Below are 6,755 nucleotides of genomic sequence, written 5' to 3'. Positions count from 1 at the left end.
TATATATATATATATATATATATATATATATATATATATATATTTGGCGGTCGGTTTGGTCCAAACCGCCCAAAACAAGTTCCAAACCGCAGACCGGACCGGACCGCCCGGTTTGGCTATTTTGCAAACTAGACCGCTCAAACCGCCAAAAACGGTCCGGTTTGACTTGGTTCGGCCGGTTTGAACGGTCCAACGTTTTTTTGAACACCCCTAATCCTCCTTATCATTGGTGGGGTTTGAACTCCTGACTTATTAGGAGTCCAAAGGCTACGATACCACTAAATCAAAGATTTTTTGATTAATATCTTTCTTATTTAAATGAGGAAATTAATATTATAAATAAAATGATGAAAGGATATCATCTAAATTGTATGAAAAATTTGAGTGATGGTGTTTTTTTTTATAAAAATATATTTTGTTTATTTGAGGTGTTCATGATCTAAAATTTTCTAAATTGAGTGGTTGGGTAGCAAATGATTAAGCCAGTCAAATCGATTCACAAAGTGACAGTGTTGTTGATCAGTTTAGGTAGTTTGGACGTATTATGTGATTTAGATTAGAAAAACATAAGGTCCACATCCAAAATAAAATTTCTACTGATATAACATCATTTAAAAATAATAAACCGAATTATAAAAGACAAACATCTATTTCCAAAAATAAGAAAACATTGAATAAAAGTGAAATAATTCTACCAACAATAGTTTGAATTTTGACAAAATTAAGTTAAAAGACAATGTGAAATTTTGGATTTTGATTTTGACATTTTGGAATTTTGACGATTTAAAAACTTAATATGTTAGACGGACCTTTTTTTTTATTTGGGCCATGAAAACTGAATATAATTAATACATTTGTGTTTTGGCTGTTAGTTCTAGCCGAACCTTCAAAAGAACGTTCAAACTGGAGACTAGACTGAGAAATTTGACTATTTTTCATACTGGACCAGACCGCCGACTGTTAAAAACGATTCGGTTTGAGCAGTCCGATGGTTTTTTTTTTAAACACCCCCAATCTTCGGTTACAAGTTCAGTTTCCAATAAGTTTTATTGTTTTGCTAAACTAGTGTTTTTTTTTATTACAACTGTGATATCTTTGAAGTTAACCAATATCCAAATTGGGTATCATTAGTACTAAATCAAACCAATTCGGTATTTCATTATATCTTTTTCAAAATAATGATCTGAGATATGAGATGTATGCATACATGTTCTCCTTTATGGATCGTAGAACGATTGTTTCTGTGAAGACATCTGGTTTGTAGAAATGTGCTTCCAACTGAGGTACAACTGCTTCTTAAAATATTGATTTAACGTACGACATAGATTAATATCAACAAATAAAATTACTGGTAAAAAGGTCGACGATAGATGGTCTAGTTAATGCACTAACTACCAGGACGAGAAGGTGAACTATTTCATGTGAGATACCTTTCTTCTTGGTGCAATATTCTTCGAAGGTTAAACCTAACAACGTTTTAACAACTTGTATTTTATTTTATGCTTCAAAAACTCGTAATTTTACAAAATCAATTTGATACATAATTAAAAAATTTATAAAATATTATATTTAAAAATAAATATAATTACAAAAAGAATAAATATGATATTTTATGTTTTTGGATTATCCAAAATAGAGCAATGATTGATAGTTTTTTGGAAGAAAAGAAATATATTTTTTTTAACTTTAACCATTTAATCATTGACCGTCAATAATTATACAAAGGTCAGTACTCAGTAAGCGTTTATAGTAGGGGACCGTTTACCAAACGCTTAGTCGGGTAAGTGAACATCAAGTCACATTATCTTAACGTTTAATATGGTAAGAACCAAGAATCTTACCCGGTAAGAGCCGAGACAAGGACCAAGAGTCTTACCCAGTAAGTGAGAACGACGACTTTTATCACAGTAAGCGCTTACCAGGTAAATTGTTGCATACGATACTTGTTTTGGTGGACTAAAATCTTACCCGGTAAGTAAATGATAGTATTAAAATTTACCCGTAAACACTTACCGGGTAAGTGTTTGGTAAACAACCCCTAAATGTCTTCTTAATCCATTTTTTGTGTTAATGTCATGGCTTTCTTTGTTTTTATAGGTACTGAAATTTTGTGGTTTAATCTATACGATGTTGTCAATCTGTCTATGTGGTTGCTGCCTTTTTTTCTTCTTATCTTGTGGTTGCGGACATGATTTTGGTTGTTGTTCGAGCTGATGAACTTATTACTGGTGCTAGCTGGACAACTCGTTTGGCCTAGAATTCAAGGTGGCTTTCGTTCTTTTGCAGATATAGACGTTATTGACTTTTTCTTTGAGTTTGCACTTCGCCTTTTAAAAGCGTTACAATTTGTTAATTTATATCTGCTTATGTCTGTTACTTGATATTATATTAAGTGAACTTGGATACAAGTATTGTTTTGTATGTTTCGTTTAGGTCGTGTAAGGGGCCGTTTACCAAATGCTTACTCGGGTAAGTGAACACCAAGTCACATTACCTTACCGGATGAATATGGTAAAGATCAAGAATTTTACCCGGTAAGAGCGAAACAAGAACCAGGAGTCTTATCCGGCAAGTGAGGGCGACGACTCTTATCACGGTTTGTGTTTACCAGGTAAAATGTTGCATACAATGCCTTTTTGATGGACTAAAATCTTATCCAGTGAGTAAAGAATCGTGTTAAATTTTACAGGTAAGCACTTACCGGATAAATGTTTGGTAAACAGAAGTTTTGTTTCGGGATAACTTAATTCTTTATTGATTTTGAACTTCCAAAAACATATGTTTGACTTCTATACCCTTTTTGGTTTTAATAATATTATGTTGACAAAAATACCCCTTAACCCATCATTCATAAAACTTTTACCTAGGTTTCACCCAAGTTCTTAAAAAACAAATATAAATTCAAACTAAGGGTGCGTTTGGTTTGCATGAATGTTTTTGAGGGATTTGGATTTTTAGGAGGGATTTGGATTCCATGGGATTTGGATTGGATTGGATTTAAAATCCATCCTCTGTTTGATTTGTAGGATTTGTAGTATTGGATCTCCTTACTCAATTGACAATTATCGAGAACTACAGCAAAATTATCGAGAACTACAGCAAAATTATCGAGAACTACAGCAAAATTGAACCTAATCTGTATATTTAACCTAATATGTGTTCATAGTTTAGGGGAAAAGGTATTTACCTGTTGAGTGATGGGAGAAGGCAATGGGCGAGGGCGAGGGCGAGGGCGACGGTGAGCGACGACCACCGACGGAGGCGGCGACGGAGACGAAGGGCGACGGCGACAAAGGGCGACGGCAACGGAGACGAAGGGCGACGGAGACAAAGGGCGACGATGACGAAGGGCGACGGAGACGAAGGCCGACAGAGACGAAGGGCGACGGCGACGACGGGAGAGGGCGACGGAGACGAAAGGCGACGGCGACGAAGGGCCGACGGCGACGACGGCGGGAGAGGGCGAGGGATGTAAGCTGTGGGAGAAGATGGAGCGATGTTTAGCTCTGGATATGGATATGGAGATGGAGACGATGTAAGCTGTGTAATCTGGAATGGATTTTAAAATCCCGTGTATTTTCAAAGGATTTCCAAATCCATCGTTAATGGGATTTCAAAAGAATCATTGGATTTCAATTTCTCACAATCCAGCAAACCAAACACTGGATTGAAATGGATTTCAAATCCAAATCCCCCCCAATTTCATTCCAATCCCGCAAACCAAACGCACCCTAAAAATATTTATTTTATATAAGATATATTTTCGAATTTATAGTTCAAATAAAAATTAAAATGACATAAATTAAATAACTAAAATTAAAAATTAACACTAGAAAAACAAAAATAATATACAATAACTAAAATAAAAGGAAAAAAAAATACAAATTCAGATTAAAATACAAGGAAAAAAAAATACAATAATGAAATATAAGAAACAATAAAAATTTATTAAATTAGAAGTAACGACTAAATTACGGGTTTAATCCCTATGGTTTTGAAATTGTTTTCGGTTTGGTTCCTGTAATCTATTTATTCCAAGATAGCCCCTTTGCATCATCATAAAACATTGGTCTCTACCACTAACTATTGTTAACTCTCATCCGTTAAGTAAATAACACTTTCTTCTCCCCAACATAGAGTCCTAGACCACTTGACCCTTATTAACGGATGTAAGTTAAAGTCGTTAGTGACAGGGACCAATATATTACAAAAAAAATGTAAATTTTGAGAGTTACCTTGAGATAAACAAATTCTAGGGACCAGATTTAAAACAACAAGAACACAAACCAATTATTTCAGTGTACAAAAAAATGCATTTTCCCCGCATAATAATCTCATTTTATCGAAATTTAATATCATGTCAAACTTCAAACAAGTTTTTGTTTTATCATATCACTATCATCCTGTTAGTTTATCGTTTGTTTACTATTGAATTATAAATAAATTTTGTATATTTAATTATATAAAAATAAAATAATTTAATAAAATAAATTATTAATGTTTTCGTCCATATAGTTTACATTATTGCTCTTTTAGTCCATTATACTTAACGATAAAGCCCTTAAGGAGTTATTTTCAAGAACGAAAACAACAATAAATTAAAATCCATAGGGACGATAGCTATAACATCGAAAGTATCATAATGGAAGTCACAATTATTAACAAACCAAAGAGATAGAAAATGCAGCTTACTCGAATAAAAACTTTAAAAGGTTATGTCGATAATTAAAAACTTATTTAATCACAAGGGTGGTGTCTGATTCGTTTAAGCTTAGTTCAAAAGGTCAAAAGATCAAAAGTACCAGGAGATCACAAGTTCAAATCCAAGAAGAAATAAAAATCCCCTTGTGACCACGGAGATTCAAATGCGGTGACTCCGGGCTATCTGCAAAACAAATGGTTGCCCTGAGATTAGTCAGCTCGCATAGTGAGTTAGATATCTAGGTTAATAAAAGAAATTAAAAGCTTATTTAATATCATTAACTAACTTGCTTGTAGATTGCCTCGGACATGTAACTCAGTTGTCAAAGGAGCGGAACAACTTTGCTCAAATACGCAACAGGTTCAAGTTCAAATTTTACGGGAGGCGGGCTTAAACCCCTCCACTAGCCTCAACTGTTGTGTCAGCTCTAAAATGCCTCCTCACATGTGGTTCATAAATAGCAGGTTTCGTATAGGGCTGGTCGGGATTGTTCGTAACCAACCTTTCGCTAAAAAAAGTTGCTCATAAATTAAATATATATACTCTCTCTCTTCTTCCAAATTTGGAGATTTCTTCTTTCTCACTTCAACTTTTTTTCTATTTTAAAGAAGAGTTTAGCATAGCTGTTGAAGCAATTTTCTCAAATATCAAAATCAACTAACCAAAAAAATACCATTATAAACTTTTGTTATAAGCTATTAGTCTATACAAGATCCAAAAATATTCATGGCATGTGTTAGTATTTAATGCTTCATTTACTTGTACATTGTCTGTTCTAGTGTCTAGTTTTTTCCTAGGGGAAATGAGTTTTTCTGGTTTTCATCAAAATGATCAAATTCAGAGCAAGGTACAAGCTTTAATGCATTTAAATTATTCATGCCTTCAATCCTAGGAGTACAACCTCCAATGTAAAAAGTACTAGCAATAAAGCCTAAGCCTTGAGGCTCTTTCTCTCTCATATGTCGCCGGTTTGAGTCCCATCAAACCACTAAGATTTTCCCGAGTAAAATTGTCATTTCGTTAATTAAAGAGTTTAATAATTACACATTTCTCAAATTGTGTGTCGTGTATTTTTCATTGAAGAAGAAAGCCCATTCAAAGGTACAACTCCGTTATGCTGGTCTGTAAAGTCCCCCGAGGTCCTCTTTTGCTTCATTTTACCCAACAAAAGTACAACTCCTAACAACACTAGAAGTGGAGTTTACGGGCAAGGAGTGTACAAGGAGATGAAGCATGACGGCAGCACCAAGAGGGAAGGAAAGAGATGCAGCAAAGTCTGTCCCGAAGAACCCCACAATGGAGTCAGGAGAGTACCAAACGGTCATTGGCCCAATAGTACTTGAGTTACAGATAGAACCGAACTTCTTAGAAAGTCAAGGGTTCAAATCTCGTCAAACGTGAGGAGTGTGCATGAGTATTTTAGCTATATAAATATTATATACTTTAGAAAGTGAAGTCGAGAGAACAAGAGTATAAGGGAAGGCGATAGGTATGAGAGCGCAAGAAAAAGACTGGGTGACAAAGGCTATGTTTGGCCATACTAGCTTATTTTTTGAGTTTTATCGAGAAAAAACTCATAAAGTAGCCTTTTAAAAGAAACAAAAAATAAAAAGCAATTTTAGATATCTTATTGGGGCATTTTTTTCATTTCTTTTCTCAATTATGCCCATTATATTTTACATAAATGTCACTTATATTTTTTTTCTTTAAGTCATTTACATTGTCATGAAGTTTATTAACTAGTTTTTATCAAACATGATTAGTTTATTAGCTAGCTTATCAGCTAGTTTGGCAGAAATAGCCAAAAAAAGCAAGATATGAAAAACCTAAGCACTTACCGAGTAAGAATCCATATATACGCTTACTGGGTAAGCATCTCGGCCAATAACTATAGTGCTTAACCACATAATGAATACCATTATGCATGATCATCAAATAAGAAAGAATATACATACCTACATGCAACCTCTAAAAGCAATGGATTTTGTATAGTTTTTTATTTACACTAGATGATGTTATAGGCTCGAGCTAATCGATCTTCAAGAACAAGCCT

Source organism: Cynara cardunculus (genome assembly GCF_001531365.2).
Source record: "Cynara cardunculus var. scolymus isolate 2C chromosome LG 16, CcrdV1, whole genome shotgun sequence".
NCBI classification, from domain to species: Eukaryota; Viridiplantae; Streptophyta; class Magnoliopsida; order Asterales; family Asteraceae; genus Cynara; species Cynara cardunculus.
Note: the sequence above shows the minus strand (reverse complement) of the source record.